We start from the raw sequence: 17,131 nt of genomic DNA, 5'->3' as shown, positions 1-17,131 counted from the left end.
AAGAGTCATTATCGCTTAGGCTAAATATAACAGTTCTAATGAAGTTACCTTTGGTGTTGAACGTAACGTGCCGCCTGCCAGCCTGCAGGGCTTCAGCACATGCGTTGTTCCCCTTTGTCAAAAGCAGTGGAGTAGAGTGGCTGCTTTTCTGTCCTCAGGCAGATTTACCTGCCTCCTTTTTGGCCTAGGAGCGACTTCGATACATACTTTGCTTTCTAAATATCACACAGTGACCCCTAGGAAATGTCACAGCCCTCTTCTGCCACCTCCTCCTGCCCAGGCCACTTCCCAGCTCTGTCCCACCGCTCTGTGGCCTGCTCGACCTTGCCCCTACCCTTGGAAGAGCCCCCTACCCCTGCCTTTCTTAGCATCTCCATTCCTCACCAATTCCCAACACTACCCAAATGTCAGCAGAAAACAGGCCTGCCACCTTTTGCTATGCTCCTGTTTTATTTCCCATTATTATCTCTCAAAATGAGATAAAGTTTATGGGAAAGAAAACAAAATCATCCCCCAACCTCAGGATGCACAAACCAGAGTGTTGCCTGGTTAGGTAGAACGGAATCGAAACTTCCCTCTAAAAGCTCGCAGCACAGTAGCTTCAAAACCAAGGAGACTTTAATGACCCCAGCTAATCACGCCTATGCCTTAGGCTGCTCGTGTTGATCCCTACTTGTGAGTTACATGGCATCACACATGGTGCAGCGACATGGCCATTCAGGGTAAAAACATGCATAATCACTTTCAGGGTTGCAGGCAGTCATGGCACACAAGGGATTCCTGCCTGGCCCGAAGAGCAAGTGCCTTCGGTCATTGCACTCCAGTGTGTAAAATTATTAAATGCATTTGTCGGGATCATCTGCTCCGAGAGCTGCAGCACGAGGGCAGGGGAAGCTGCCCGCAGTAGCTTGCTGCTTCTAGCTGCTTATCTGGAACTCGTGTCACAGTTGACTGGTGGTCCAGAACTGAGAAATGAAAGACACCCAGATGAAATGCAGTGGGCTCGAGCGGTGCTTTAGCATTGCATTAACAGGTCGCTCTGCTTAAAATCACTTAAAACTTCTGCTACACATGCAGAGGAAAAGAGCACTGCAGAAGCTATGATACTATATACAGGTGCACAAAAATAAACACTGGCTTAGCTAAAATTGTGTATAGATACAGGGGGCATGGAGGAAACCCAATATCCCTATCGTGCATTTCAGGCTCACAGGTCATAAGAATCTGATTTTCCTTTCCTACCTGCTACCTGCATTCCCTTCCACAGCAAGCGATGTTTGGACGACCCAAATAAGCAAAGAGCACCTGATGATGTGCCCCTACAGAGGGAGTGGTGGCACTTGCTATTTGCACAGAATTGCCTTTGCTGCGTAAAACGGAAGTTGTGCTCTTATAAAACAAGCCAGAGACCCCCATCCCACATTCCTTCACTAGAGTAGAACTCTACCTATTTCTATAGGTAGAACAGGTACACTCGTTCTCTGTACCCAGTGGATGCGCTGGATGAACAAGGGGAGAATTCCTTCAAAATATCGATTTTGCATCCATGTGAAGGCCAGATCCAGCCAACCACACTCTGTGCCACATGCATTGCAATAAGCTGTAGATCGTTTGACAGGAGACTTACCCACAGACTGCCAAGCTCTTCCAGGAGCTAGGAGCAAGACACCTCGCTGCCTCCGACTAACCCTGACGTGCTTGGGACCTGTGGACCACTGTGCAACAATCTCTGCCGTGAAGCAAACATCGCTCAGTCCAGGCCATAAAGTTACTCTCATTGGCAACAGTGAGCAACGCATCTGGCCGCATCTTCGGTCACGTCCGAGAGCCTCTGGGCTGGGCTTGTTGTGTGCAGTGCCCCGTGGGCTCTGCAAAGGGCGACCAGGCAGGGTGGAGGTTAATGCTGCTGGTCAGCTGGCTGGCTCCTGGCCAGTGCTCCAGACAGCAGTGGAGGGTTATCTGCCTTGGGAGATCTCAGCTTGTGATGTTCAAGTAATAGGTCAATTTACTGAGCTAGACCCAGAGCTCTGTGTTTGACGGAGCCCAAGGTGCTCTTTCAAGCACCAGGCTGTCCCCAGGAGCCCGCCACGTGCCAGCCCCAAGATGTCCAGGTTGGGTTTGCAATTTGACTCCAAAAAAACCCCAAACCCCCCTGTGAGGTTCTCATTTTCTGTTTCACCGCTCTGAAATGCTGTGTTTTCTTAAGTGGCCAACTGTGCTCAGCTGTTGCTGCTGAACAAAGGCACCTGTGGCATGAGCCCAGCTGGAAAGCGTGGTCATGCAGCTAGGGAGCTGCACTAGAGGTGGGAGAGAGGGTTCTCCTTCTGCTTTACTTTGCTCTGTTCTGTCTTGTCTCCTTTTATCACTTTCATTCCTGCTTTACCTTTTTCTGCTGTTTTCTTCCTCCTAGTCATGAACCCTCCCTTGGTTCCCATCAAAGCCAGGTGGGTCCAGCCTCTGATATTTGCAGCCCCCAGCACTCAACTAAGCTGTGTTTTTTCTCAGGGAAGGTGCTCCAGCTCCCCCACTGAGATCGGTCCCTAATCTCTGCACCTCCATTTCCCTCCACAGCTTTTTCCCCACCAGTCCCAGAGGGCACAAGCCACCTGGGTGAGGTTAGGTTTGGAAACTGCAAGCAGATGCCCATGGTGGCAGAGGACAGCCTTTGGCTGTGTCACTAGAGCAGAGCACGGTGGATGCCTGAGCTTCAATGCCAAATCCATGAGTCCCCAGTGAGTGCACACGGGCACGGTGCGTCCCTCTGTCCAGCTGCACCTGGAGCTTTCCCCTCCCAAGCTGGCATCTCTGCTTACACTGGCACCACGTGCTCTGCCTCCAGCGCTTGCTCAAAATCAAACGGCACTTACAGCGATTCGGTTGAAGGTACCTATATCCTTCATTCCCAGTGCTTCACCATGCAACACTGAGCAGATACTCTTCAGATTCAGTTTATTGCAAGAATGTCTTTCATTACATCCTTGCCAGAAACCCCTCACGTTATCCACGCAGCACAAGACTCGGCATTAATCCAACATGCAGCCACCGGCACATTCAGATTTGTTGCTAACAAACATGAGGAACTGCTTGACTGCTGATGCATCCATGACCTTGTCTCTGGTGTCACAAGGAATTACTGTTTTACCCTTACCTGCCACCACCTCTTCCATTTTCCACGATGTGAAACAATTAATCACGGAAGCGGAGGAAAGCACTCCTTCTTGCTCCTGGACAGGGGAAGAAAGGAGCTGCAGGACATCACGAGCCCAAGTCAAAAGCATTGGGATAACAGCCTGGCACCAAATCATTCTACAGAAAAATTAGCAATGCTCTCCACTGCAACACAAACTGGAGCTGTCTGGATATTTGTCAGGGTTTTGGCATGTGTGGGCTGGGGTTGGTTGGGGTTTTTTGCTTTTATATAAATTAATTTAGAAATGGAATGCAGAGGTGCCTTTTTATAGTGGCTCAGCTTGGAAAATGTTGATTTGCGGTTTTTGTGAGGGTTTAGGTGATAATGCTCCTCACGCTCTCACTGTAGCAGCTTGTTTCTAGACCAAGGACACACTGGTTTGCTTTCTTTTTGCTAGTCTGTAAGGAATATATATATATATATATATATATGTGATATGTATGTTTGTTTGTTTTCTATATTTGTATTTCAGTCCTTTTTTTCCCTCTCCAGGCATCCTTATTGACAGACTAATAAATATTACAGCATCTCTTTCCCGTGGATTAGGAGGGCTGCAACTATCCTTTCAAATGCTCAGAATAATCCATTTTTTTACTGCACATAATAGGGGAGGGGAAGAAAAAGCATCATAACCCATGATGGGTGATCGGGCAGGGGAACAGCATGTACACAAAATGCTTTGTAGTGGCTCTGGAATTACACCGTGTCTGTTTCTGAAAGCTTAATCTGTCATTTCAGGATTTTACATACCAGAGGATCTATCTGCAGGCTTGAATCGTTGTATTCCCATCAGGGCAGCTGACAGAAACCATCTAGGAGGTAAGCTGTACACCAGCGTTGCCAGGTATGGTGGTTTTGGTAGGCCAGGTAAGAATGGGCTTGCCAAAAAAGGGGCATTTCAGAACACCAGTGTGCCCATAGTTCTGGAAACACTGAACCAGGTCTGAGGATCTCGAGTCGAGAGCAATCTTCTGGTCTTCTCAAAGCACCTAAATATTTCAGGATGGCACAGGCTCGTCTTCCTCAGAGGCAGCATTGCCTTAGTTGGTCCCGTGCTGCAGTCTGAGACCAGACACAGGAGAGCCACACTAGATTCGCAGGCAGGATTTTGCATCACTGGTATATTATGGCTGCGAAGGTCAATGCTCTAGGGAAGACCAAGGCAATGGGACTCACTAAAATCACTGCTTTTCCTCAAAAAAACCTAATCTCTTGCCTTTATTGCAGGCAAGTTACCCACTGACACAGGGAGCTTTGAGAGCACAGGGCATCTCGCTGATAAAACTGGCAGGGGTAAGGGGGAAATGAGATATGAAATTAAATAATGGATTATAACACTTGTCTCTTGCCTGTGAGAATTTGGAAAATAAGAGATGGGAAGGTACCTAGAACCAGAAATACCATCAAAAGAGGCTCATGCAAGATTTTATTTTTATGAAGACATTCTCAAAAGGAAGACAAGCAAAGCATGGCTCTAAAACAAATAAATTTCTCACAGTCAAAGAGATTAGTCTTGCTCAATAGTCTACAGCTAACTGGGAAGAGCGGTTATTAGGCAACACTAGAAAAGAAATAGAACAACGCTGCAGTCTTACAAAAAATAAATAATTGGAGGGATATCACTTTCACGTAAAGACAGAAGCCTTTGAGGTATGAGGTAGGAGATTTACATCAAACCCAAACCCTTATGTCAAAAAAGCCTAGTGAAATGCCTAGTTTAAGGGTAGGCTGTAAGGGCTCTCAGGGACACAAAGCCGGAAAAGAGACTGCTAAAAGAGCCCAGTAAGAATTCACCGCGGCTGTAGATCACAACTGCAAATCCTGGCCAGAAAACCAAGGGGGACCAAGCGAGTAGATCCCACACAACTGCAAATCCTGGCCAGAAAACCAAGGGGGACCAAGCGAGTAGATCCCACACAACTGCAAATCCTGGCCAGAAAACCAAGGGGGACCAAGCGAGTAGATCCCAGCCCCAGGGGCCAGGGATGCAGGGCCAGAACCGCAAGACCGGAGGAAAGATTTGCAAAGCCCGGCATATTTGTACGGAGGGTTTTCCATCCAGTGTGGAAGCACGTGTGGGCTTCTGCAAGGCTGCTGCATTTACAAGAACATGGTGAGGACCCACAGAAACATACCTTGAAAGCCAGCCCAGAGGTCCACCCCTGGCAGGGAGCAGGTGGCCTCGGCACAAAGATGAGGAGGGCAGCCACTCATGGGGATTGCTCAAGAAGCCAAGGCACCCAGCAAGCGAAACATCAGCGTGAGCATTCAGGTTTCTTATAAATTGAACAATTCTGTGAGAGGGTAGAGTTTCAGTAAAAGGGCTGAAAAGAAAATGCAATTGTGCGTATTACTGAACTCAGCTACCACAGTAGGAAAGTAGCCTCTATCATAGAGGCAAGCTAGATGTCAGAGGAAAACAAAATATTGAAAAGTTCATTTCAAGTAACAAGTTCCTTTTTCAGGGCTGAAAACATCTTCAGCTTCAGCATTTGGGTTCATCTCCCAAATTTTTTGGATCTATCCATCCAAACTTTCGGGATGTCCCGTATGGAAACCTGCACCTTCATTGCGTGCCCAGGGTCCCTTGTGGGTTAAGGGAGGAGAACAGGCACCTCTGAGATGCAGTTCATCTCAGCTAGTTTTGAGGTCTAGCTTAGGAGAAGATGAGTTGTGTTCTAGAAGTGGGTTTTTTTTCTCCATCGGACAAAAAGGAAGGCTTTTCAACCACTCTACATGTGAGCTCACTGGTCACCATCATCTGAAACCAGGGTGGGATTTATCTTACCTTACTGAATAAAACTCATGTGAGAGGACAGGGGCTTGCAGAGGAGAAGAAAAAAGAGAAAAAAAAAAAGAAAAAAAAAAGAAAGAGAAGCAAAACTAAAGAAGGGAGAAAAAATCCAAAATAAAACCCCAATTCCCAGTAGTAGGTAAAGGCAATGCAGACAGCGATACCTCTAAAGTAAAATGGAAGAGAGACAGAATTTTAAAACCCCTGAGCTAATATTTCTGAACATACTGAAGGAAGCCAGATTCACAGGCCAAGGCTGGCACAGGCCTGCTTATGCTGGGAAAATATATATTGATTTTGGATCATTGTTCCCAGAATCCAAAAATAGCATTATTAAAGATTACAAACCAGTAACCATGTGGTCTCTTGTCTAAAAGTCAATCTGCCAGTCATAGCACAACAACTATGGAAACAACAGATAACAAACTACAAGTGTGAAAGTTACAAGTTCAAGTGTTTCGGGAGGGAATATATCGTGAAGAAACTCCTCCGAGCCCAAAGCGATTTGGCTTGGCCTGGGATCTCCAGCTTCTCTGCCTCGTGGGCAGCAATGCCTGCAGTCCCGGCCCAGCATGTGTAACGAGGTGTTACTCTGGGTGCTGGGCAGTAAATCCACACTCCTCACGCTTCCAAAGGGATTACTAGAGGGTACCGGACCTATAGGAGAAACAGAAACCCCTTCATCGGGTTCATCCAGGAAAAGGGGAGACAGCAGCTCTGGTTGTCCAAGCGGTAGAGCAAGGCCAGCTGGGCTCATTGCACCGGGGAGGGGGCTGAGGGGTCAGCACAGGGACACTGGGGGTGCACAAGAGTGAGAAGGCCAGCACCGAGCACGACCACGGCCCATCAAACTGGTTTTTCAGTACTATGTGAGCCTGCCCTTCCTTCCCTCAGGACAGTGGGGCTGAGCTGCCGTGTCCCGGAGTGACCCGGCCGGAGCAGCTTTGGGAACAGGAACAGGCTGTAGCCAGAGACAAGCAGATGATGCCTTTCTTCAGCTGGCAGGAATATTTTTTTAATTTATCTCTTACACCAAGATGCATCTAAGCCACTACCCCAGGCAGGCAGCTGCCCCCTGCCCCCAGCCCCCACTGCCTACTCGTAGTGCCTGTGTGAAGAAGCTGTTCCCAACACCTGGACATGGCCACCCGCACTTGGCCGTACCGTGACCAAGACCCCCGGGGCAGCAGGAACTGCCACCTCCAGGCTTTGCTGCAGGCTTGACACTTGCGCTCAGCAAACTGGGAATTTTTAGCCCTTTGGCAGGGGCACAAGAGAGGCTGGTGGAGGGAGACGGGGGTGGAGAAGAATTTGGTGCTGTTTGAGAGCAGTGAAAACTAGAGAAAGAAAAAATAATCCTGCAAAGGTTGAAAAGCGGAGTTACAGCAGAGCTCACTTTTCGAGTGGCAGCCACCAGTACGTGCTAATGGCAGTAGAAGTCCTCCCACTTTGGCTGCAGATCAGCTCCAATATAAACCCATCCAAAGACTGACAGGCGTTCCAGGTTGGCTGTTTCAGTATGTTTTATTGCTTCGGTGCTTGCAAAGGGAATAAATTTCTGTCCCCGATGGCTAAGAGCCACACGTAACCTGCAGCCTCACCTCTCATCGGGGATTAAAACCCCCTGCATCCCCCTTCCCACGCTGACCCACCGATGCTGCCGACCCCCAGCCCAGCCCCTGCCTTTGCAGCAGCTCTGCCAAGCCCCTGCTTCCCTGCTGAGGACAATGCTGCGGCAACCAACCTACCTTGTACCCGAGCAGGGGCTCCTCGGGGAGGAAGGCTCCAGCTCACCAAGCCAGGCAGGCATCGTGCGGAGCTCACAGCACTGGGCAAGGCACCCAGGGCGCTTCCAGCAGGGCAGGGGAATAGCTACAACTTCTGCTAAAACTCCTCCGCAAAGTACTCGAGATGCTAATGGGTTTTAATTTTCTATGAATCTGCAAAAGCAGTATCCTGCAAAGCTGCAGACAATTGTTCATGCTTCCTCACCTAGTCTAACATTTATTATACTTTTCAAACAGACATTAGTATTAATTTAATCTTGATATTTTTTTTTCCCCCCTGAAGCAGGCTATAATTAAATGTCCTTTTCCCTGTGACATTTGCTGGGATACAGTGAGGCCAGGGCATTTTTAAAGACTCATTCAATATAACTAACATTTCAATTAGTGTAAGTACATAAAGTAAACATCAAAAAACTTAGCCCAGTCACTTGAACTCACACACATGGGACAGTTTGATTTTTAGTTGACTGCCATTTTTTATTTTTTCAATGGAGAGGAAGTCTGACTGAGCGGTGGAAGTCCTAGCAAAGTACACGTGTTAAAGCATGCTGAATTTCTTTTCATTTTCTCCACAGAGCTGTAATATATTTTTCTTTCCACAGCTGAAGCTTCATGTTGACACTTCATCTCTATACTGCTGCCCTTACTTGGGGAGATTTTCATATAGGAAATTTCCTACTGAGCAAACACTGTTTCAGTGAGGAAAAGCTGCTTCTCTTTCAGTCCACCACCTCAACGTGCCTGAGCACGGATTGGCAAAGGCACGTGTCCTATTATCAACTGCTTACCCTTCCTCTTTAAAAGCAATCACAGAGAAATATGGGATTCTTCTCATTCCTATTTTTCAGAGAACATCTCTTAAAAAAAACCACCAGAAAGGCAGGCCTCCTTTGGGGGTTCACAGATCCCAGCTGCCTACTGCGGAGGAGGTCATTAAAGCAAGAGCCACGTCTTGCTGTATGTTAGCGCAGCATCTCACACAACAGACCCCTGACCTTGCTCGGGGTGCTGGGCAGGAGGCGGCTGTGCTATGCAGCAGCAACAGTCATTGAGCTTTTAATAAGTTGTCTCAAATTACCATAGGAGACATTAAGGAAAGGGACATTTAATTACAGTTCTCTGTTAGAGGAAAAAAAAAAAGCAACGATCGTTTTAATCCATCTCCCACAAGTGTGGAAAAGGAAAAACATCTTCCCCACGCCATTTAAGTCTCCTTTCTGTACCGCTGGTGATCGAAGCCAAGGGGCAGCGGAGAGGACACCAGTCCACGAGCTGACACCAGCTCTTGCAGGAACAAAGTGGAAGGCTCCACTTTTCCAAGCCAATATAAAGGCACCTATAACACAGCACTCGGAGAGGCTGTCCTGCTTTGAGAAAGCTCCCCGTGTTCCCGCAGGAGCCTGCGGGTTGCACAGCTCCGAGGGCGGCGTATCTGTAGGAGGGCTGCAACGCTTCTGGGCTTGCTTCAGGAGCCACAGGCAGAAACAATGTGCTGAAGATGAAGAGACAGATTTGGGAAAAAGGCAAATCCAAACCCTGCAGAAAGTGGAGGCCTGGGGGCTCGTGTGGCAAGAGGGGCACGTCCCCACAAGGGACTGCTCAAAAGCACCGCAGGAGACTCCTGATGTGGCAGCAGCAGCGGCAGGGAATACTGCATGCAGGTATCTCACCCTCAAGTCACCCAGCCCAGGCTGCAGTAAATTGGGCAGGTCTTTGGCCCTAATTACCCCTAACACCTGGAGAAACATGGGGACAGTGCTCAAGAAGGAATCCAGCATCTGCATCGCTGTTTCTCTTCCCAATAATACTGTTGCGACACCAAAATAAAGCGTGATTACCAAAGCCAAGAGTATTTCTAAAAATAAAGGAAATGCCAGTAAATGCCTACATATGAAATACAGCAGTCTATCTAACACTACCAGTGGAACCGAACACTGCGCTGCTTGCTCTGCTGTTCCCAGAATAAGCACAGCACATCTCCAACTGATTTACCCTTATTACTGATTTTGTACCAGGGTTTGCAAATTCTGCTCCCAGCACAGAACATAATTTTTCTCTGTTGCTGATGGACAGCAGCAGGCTGCCTCCAATAAATCCCACTTGGTCAGAATTGAGTATCTCCATAATCATTCCTCCTGTCTGGCTGAAACACTGCTGGCACTGCATTAGAGGGAGGCAATTTCAGTAGCTGCATTTATCCTTCCTTTAGCCTCTTCCACAGATCCCAGAGCTTTCCCATTATTTCAGACGCTGGAGAGGCTTTCCTCAACTCGGGTGCAAAGCAATCCTCTCCAGGAGGAGAGGAGATTCGAGTGCCATCTCCTCTGGGTGGAAAGTCACCTTTAGCATGGCTCAACACAGGACCATCGCTGGCTGCTCCTGAGTGGAAGCAAGCATCCCATTGCCCTTTCCCCACTTCAACTGATGGCACTGGGCTGGAGCTGGAACCCAACAGACCCCATGGTCCAGGTAAGATTTATGAGAAATTTAGCAACATGTTTATTTTTGTGCAGTCAGTTACTACAGTTACCGTGCACTGACAACTGCCCTTAACGTGACACCAGGCCTTCTTCTGGGGCTGGCATTTCCTGCCCAACAAGCCTACCCAGGGACTCATTAATTAATCCGCGGCCATACTCAATATTTGCTGATGGGACCGCTGGCCAGGGGTCCACACTCCCTTCTCCCGGGCATGGAGAAACTCATCTCCCTGCCTTGTTTTTTGATTTGTTTTTTGTTTGGTTTTTTTTTTTTTTTTAAATCAAACTTGCAACAGGTGGATACCAGAGATAAACAGGGGACGAGGAGGAAGTTAAATGCTGATGCTGACCTGCCTGGCATGCTAATGAGGCTCCTTGGTGGCTGCCACCCGCAAACCATTTCCCCATCTCTCCCTACGGCAGCAGAGGCAGCATGGAAGAGCACTGAAGGGAACGCAACCTGGCAGTGATGCCTCTTAGGCAACATCTAGAAAGCTCCTCTCTGCAGGGGAAGTGGGGCGCATGCCCGACCTGCTGTGCCCCTTGGTATCCTTGGGAAGGGATACAGGGACCAGAGCGTCCCCCGTGCCCTTCCCAGAGGAGCCCAAACCCAGCTCCCTGCCCCACAGACCGGTTTTGCCTTGAGACCTTGGTGCCCCCCAAGCCTCCCTACGGAAACATCATTTTTTCTCACAGGGACTTCTTTTAACACCTGGGGCCTCTTGCCTGGACCCTGCCAATTAGTGAGAGAGTTGCAGAGACTGCAGAGTTGCTCTCATTTTGTATTTAGTTTTTTCCGTTAGATTAGTTCAGGGATCAGAAAATGAATGAGCTTAGCTCCAGTCCCACAAGCCTGCTTTTCCTCCAGGCAGCTAAACACACTGCTCTGCTTGCTAGACAAACATTTAATCACTTTCTGCACTCAGCATCCTCCACCATGCTGGGAGACAGGCTCTTGCCAGGTTCCTCAAAGAGGTAACGCAGCCACACGTTTATTTCTCATGCAAGTTGTAGCCAACAAACAAGGACAGACACAAAGAGAGGAAATTGCCTTTTGTGAAAAAGAAACCTTGTAAATTAGGATCAGGTTAAACAGGTTTCCCAACTCTCAGAGCATCTTCAATGCACGCATAAAGCAGGAACCTATCTGATAACGTACCTATTGGTTTATCCAAAATAAAACTAAGATGTAGCTGCCTCCTCATCTACAAATACCAGGCGGGGAAGAAGTGTCTGATAATAGTCTTTAACCTAGCAGAAGGAGATGCAATGAGCTATACCAGGCAGGATGAAAGAAAAAATAAATAAAAAAAAAAAGATTGCTGCGCAAATTAAGGCAGCAAAGGTAACTTACAATTGAAGCAACTTGCTTCGGGACCTTGTGAATTCATTGTTGCTTGAAGTCAAACCTGGGCATCTTTCCAAGAGCTACGTTACAGCTCAAGAATAAATTACAGGTGTGACAGAGCTGATGTTCTGGAAGCGTAGAGATATGATAAAGGCTGTGGAAACAGTCACATCAAGCAGGAGTCATTATGAATAAATTGGTATTCCTTACCCGGTGGGAACTGCTGAAGTGTGTGGGAGACGAAAGGGCAGAAAGGGATAATTAGGGTAAGCTCCCACAACTGCCTGCATAGATGATGGCTTGTCCTCTTGAGACATCACCTCCCAAAGTAAACAGCACCGTTTGGCTCAGAAGGCTGGATGAGGCCCTTGAGCTCAATCCCAACAGCGCTAGATTTAGAGGAACAACCTTCACTCTGGTACCGAATGCCACACACGTGCTCCCCACGTGCCACCTGCTCCCACTGCTGTCCTGCTCCCCTGCGCGAGTGTGGACCCCCCCTGGCAAAGCTGGGCAGGTTGAGCTGACATCCAGCGCGTGGAAGCTACCGTGGTACATGAGAAGGCAGCTGTGGGTTTACAACCCATCCCTAGAGAGATGGGTGTGTGGGACTGAGGCACTAGAAGACCTAGAGAAGTCCTTGAGAAGCTGTAGAAGAACTGCCAAGTACGGCCAGCCTGGGGGCCCGAACAGGGTCTCACAGAGGTCATCAGGCAGATTCCGAGATGTTTTAGGGCTAATAAAGTCTGAGTGGTGGGCTGATAGGCCCACAGCCATGTTTTGTGTGTTTCTGGCCTTCAAAACCTAGAAGAATTCATCCCACCTGATCATTTACCACTAGATGCATGGGCCCCCCATGCATCCCAGCACATCTTGTGCCTCCCCCTCAAATTATACTCATCTAGCCGCTTCTTCAGAGAAAACCCCCAAATAAATCATTGGAGTCATAATTTATTCAATCAGTTCCCAATCCTTTGGACAAGGTATTGCTTGGGTTGTCATCTGACACGATTCATCGCTTTTCAGAGGCACTGGGAACACTGCTCCCCCCGAGCTTCACCGACGGGCAAAGTGCAGGCTGTAGGTGCCACCTGGCCATCCCGCACTGAACACAGGCTCGAGAAACACTTTGCATAGGAAGACAACCAAACTCAAAGTTTCACAGCAATAAAGATCATGGCACATCTATCACTCAGCTCTGCTAATGATTAAATATCCTTTTTGCTGCCTCATTTCCAGGACTTTGTCAAGAGCTCATTTCTAGCCCCACCACACAGCCCGGGCTGAAGAACCCACCTCTCCACCCTCCCTGGCCAGAAGCCGTCTCCTACAGAAATCAATCCTGTCGGCTCAGAGCTCCAAGCTTCCTCCTGCACCTGGGGCACACATACACTTGGTGCCACCTTTCCAGCCCCCAGGGACTTGCACCGCTTCCCTCCCGCCCCGGCTGCTCTGCCGTCACCCTCCTGCAGCCTCAGCTTCGCCAGCGGGAATTTTTAACAGCAGATTTCCATATCTCTGAATGGCCACAGTAATCCAGGCTCACGCCAACCTTCCCACACCAAAGACCTTCTTCTGAAGGGGGTAGGAAGGAGCAGAGAGGAAATGTGAGGACACTTCCCTACCCCTTCCTCCCCACAGGGTCTGCAGTTTCTTCCCCAGCGGCTGCTAAGACAGCAGCGTGCACGCACCACCCAGCTTCCAGCCACAAACACATGGCCTCCAAAGGCTTCTGCAAGCATTAGACACTTCAGGACACACAGTTTTCACATACTAATTTACTTAAATGACACGTTACTTTGTCTTCACAGCTAAGACACCTAAACAGCTGAACAGAAATCACAAACTGAATCTCATGGGAAAAATCAGTATATGAAAAATAAACCAAGCCGAGCTAGAGCCACCCAGACAAGTGGCCCTTCAGGTCTGCCTACAAAACAACTCATTTAAAATAAAAATAGTCACATGCTGAAGAAATTTAGACAGTGTTCTCCAAAGCTCCAGCTATTCTAGGAGAACAACGTGCTATAAAAGACTGTTGTGAAAAATGGGTCTTGTGACATGCAGCCAGACTCACCATGGAAAAGAGACCCCAAACTGTTCATCCATGACCGAGGAATGGTCTTAGAGGTGGACCATGGCAGAGGTCCCAAGGCCCAACACCTCCACAGACTGTGACAGTGCTTCCACTACTCTCAGCGCAGGTTCAAGGTACCTTTTGTTGATTTCTAGCCACCCACGCTTATCTGTACCTAGAGCACAGCCCAGCTATCTTGTCGATGTGTGTAACATCAAGACATTCTCCTTGTGCTCTCCAACTTTCTTCTGTGCTTTGATGATCCCTGGTTAGAAGTTTCCAGAAAAACCTGCTATAAATACCAAGGAGCAAGCCAACACCAAGGTCAATACCATTGTAGCATCAGACAGCTTTGGCCTTCAGAAAGCAAGTCCACGCTGACATCTCTCTCCAGAAGCTTCTTGCATCCAACCAAGGACCCATCCCCCTAGTCTGCTACTCAAACATGTGACCTCAGCCTCTGCCACGTTCCTCCAACAGAGCTACCCTCACAACCACATGCAGCTCCTCAAGTCACCTCCCTTCCCACCAGCATCGACTTTTCACTGGGCTTGTTTTATCCAAGTTGAAATCAACCCTTTGCTACTAGACAACATCTACCACAGCGCTCTCGCACAGCATCTTATTTGAGTGCGCTGCCTAAAATGACATTCCAGGGTCCTTTGGTGATCATGGATCACAAGGATTAGGAAATGCCTTGTTCCTTAAGTACATAATTGCTCCTCTAACTGTGCAACATCAACTAAGGGTTTTACCTCCCAAAACCCACAGGCTGGCAAACCGAGCCCTAACCAGGCATTGTTCTAGGACCAACTTACCCACAGGAAGGACACATCCCCACAGCTCCCGTCCGCAGGTATTGCTGCTTTCACACTGATATAGGCGCTCTCTACCTGAGCTCACAGGTAAGTAAACACTGACTTAGTTTGGACAGAAATTAGCAGAAATTACAGTTCTGCTCCTCCTCCATGAGCACATTAATGACTTGCAGCAGCGCTGAGAGTCCCCTCAAGTGACCACCAGTTGTTTAGAGCCTTTAGTAGGTTCTGAATTTTTAAACAAAGATGTATTATCCTGAGTGTTTACAGGGCATTAAGCAAACATTACACTTTTTAGTAAAATGTAAAAACATTGAAAACCATCTCAATTACTCAGCTTTCCTTTAGACAGCAGTGCGACCTCTCCATCCCAGAGGCCACAGAAACAAGACTGAGTTACTAAATGAAAAAATGCACCTTTACAAGAAAAACGGAGATGAGTCCACTGCCTTTTGGCAACCTCCAAATGCAAGAGCAGTAACAAAAATTATACAAACCCTCTTCGCTTCATTTTACAGACTACTTTTTCTTTTCTTATCAGAGCAAAGGCAAAATGTTGCAGAAAGACAGAAAATGGGACCACATCCAGGTTTGAAGATCCTGCCCTCTTATTAACACATACTCCAGGTGAAATCCTTGAGATTAACTGGTTTGATCCAGGAAATTACCATCTCCAGTGGACAGAGTAAAAAGCAAAGCTTCCTGAATGAAACATAATTCCCTTTTCCAAGTCCTCAAAACAGGTTCACTAGCCAGCAAGGAAGCAATTCAGAGGTGCTAGATGCCCTCTCAGGTCGATACAGCATTGCTGAAATCTTGCTGCTTCTCACAGCATACCAACGCGCTCCTTCATTAGCAAGGCGCATCCTTCCTTGTCAAGTTTCTGCTTGGCCCCAGACACTAATGAGAGGCTGACAGGTAATCATTTAAAACAGCATTTGTTTTAACGTTATAAAGCTATTTACTCTCCACCTGGTCTAACTGTTACTGCAGACTATGTAAAAGTACCTCACAAGGCTTGGATTAGGCTCCCTGCTATTTATTTAATGCTATAGCAGGGGCATCCTTGTGGGGGGGACTTGCAGTGTAAAGCATTAATACAAAAATACCTTGGGAAACCCAGCAGAAACTAGGGAGTCATGAGTAACTTTACTTTTTTTTTATATATATATATATATATATATATATATAAAAATAAAGTTTCCTCCTTTTACTGTAAGTTTTCTCTGCACCTTGAGAGGCAGGCTGGCAGAAGAGGATTTGGTGTACCTCACATTATGGAGGCCGGAGGCAGCGCACATTTGAGGGCAGTGAGGGTGCAAGTCAGTTCATAGTTATTTATTATGGAACTTCTTTCTTGACACTGGATTCTGAACTGCAAATCTGGAGCCCTGGGCAGATCCCAGTACTCACTGCTAACAATGCACGAAAATAAAACCAGGAGGAAGAGAAGTCATCCATCCATGCCTTGGGCTAAAGGCATTGGTCGTAACAAATTGCCTGGCCAGTTTATCTTCCTTGTGAACATAGCACAATTCTCTTAAATTATTTTTCTGCTGCTAAATCCCACCGTGGTTCTGGGTCACTCATTGAAAGTCAAAGTGAGAGGCTGCTCGTGATGGAGCACGGACACAGGGTATTGTTTGCTTCCCGAGTACGGTGTGGTGCTGAACCCAGGGCCTCCTGCAATTAATTGCAGAAACTGGAACCTTTATGCAAATACTTTTAAAGGGGAATTTGATTAAGCTTAAAAGTTATCTTCTCAGAATATTAGTACCAGTGAGACTTGATTGTGCAAGGAAAAAAACCAGCCATGCAGCAAAAGGGAATTAGCTTAAAGGAGAACATCCAATTAACTGCTTTTGGGGTTGGTTTTGGGCTTTTTAACGGTTAGTTTTAATTTATTTTTTTTAAGGGAGAACATTAACAGCACAACATACTGATCTGAGATGCAAAGCTACTTTTGGCATCGGAAAAGCTGTCCCTAAAGTTATTCTGGAAAGGCTAAAAATGATAGAAAATACACAGGAATAACATTTTCAGCATTCGTGAAAGATGATGCTTCTTATCTGAGCTGCCTCTTCAAAACAGGTGGGACACAGGGCCCAAAGGAATGGAAATGGGGTCCAACGAGAGGTGCATGTGTCTGCCCCACAATACAGCTACATTTCTAGAGTACTTAAAAGGTGCCAGGCCACAGGGGAGCTAGTTCTGTTAGAGGCATATTTCAACAAGCAATGAAAATTTGGGCCCTTCAGGAGGACATACTCGTTTAGAAGCTCCAGAAGTTTCCAGCTCTGTCCCAGATTTCCCACTATACCTTGTGCAGGAAGCAGATTTGATCCTCCTTCACAAGGAAGGAGCACAGGGCAGGAGTAGGGACCCTTCCTACAGGAAAGCAGGACAAGCAATTCAGTTATCAACAATGGAGAGAAGGCTACAGGACATGCCACGCTGCACTTTGGGGAAACTCAACATCCAGTAGCTACTGAGATTAAAACAGAATCCTTCAATCTTTCCTATAAGGAACCTAATTCATCTTACATGAGGAAGAAGAAAAGATAAGCCAACACAAGCGAACAAACACAAGAGGAATCTCTGGGAATCTGCTAATGCTCCCATGGAAGCGCTTCCCAA

The sequence above is a fragment of the Falco peregrinus genome, chromosome 1, assembly GCF_023634155.1.
Source record: "Falco peregrinus isolate bFalPer1 chromosome 1, bFalPer1.pri, whole genome shotgun sequence".
In the NCBI taxonomy this organism is placed as follows: Eukaryota; Metazoa; Chordata; class Aves; order Falconiformes; family Falconidae; genus Falco; species Falco peregrinus.
The sequence above is the reverse complement of the archived record's forward strand: the minus strand, read 5'-3'. Positions refer to the sequence as shown.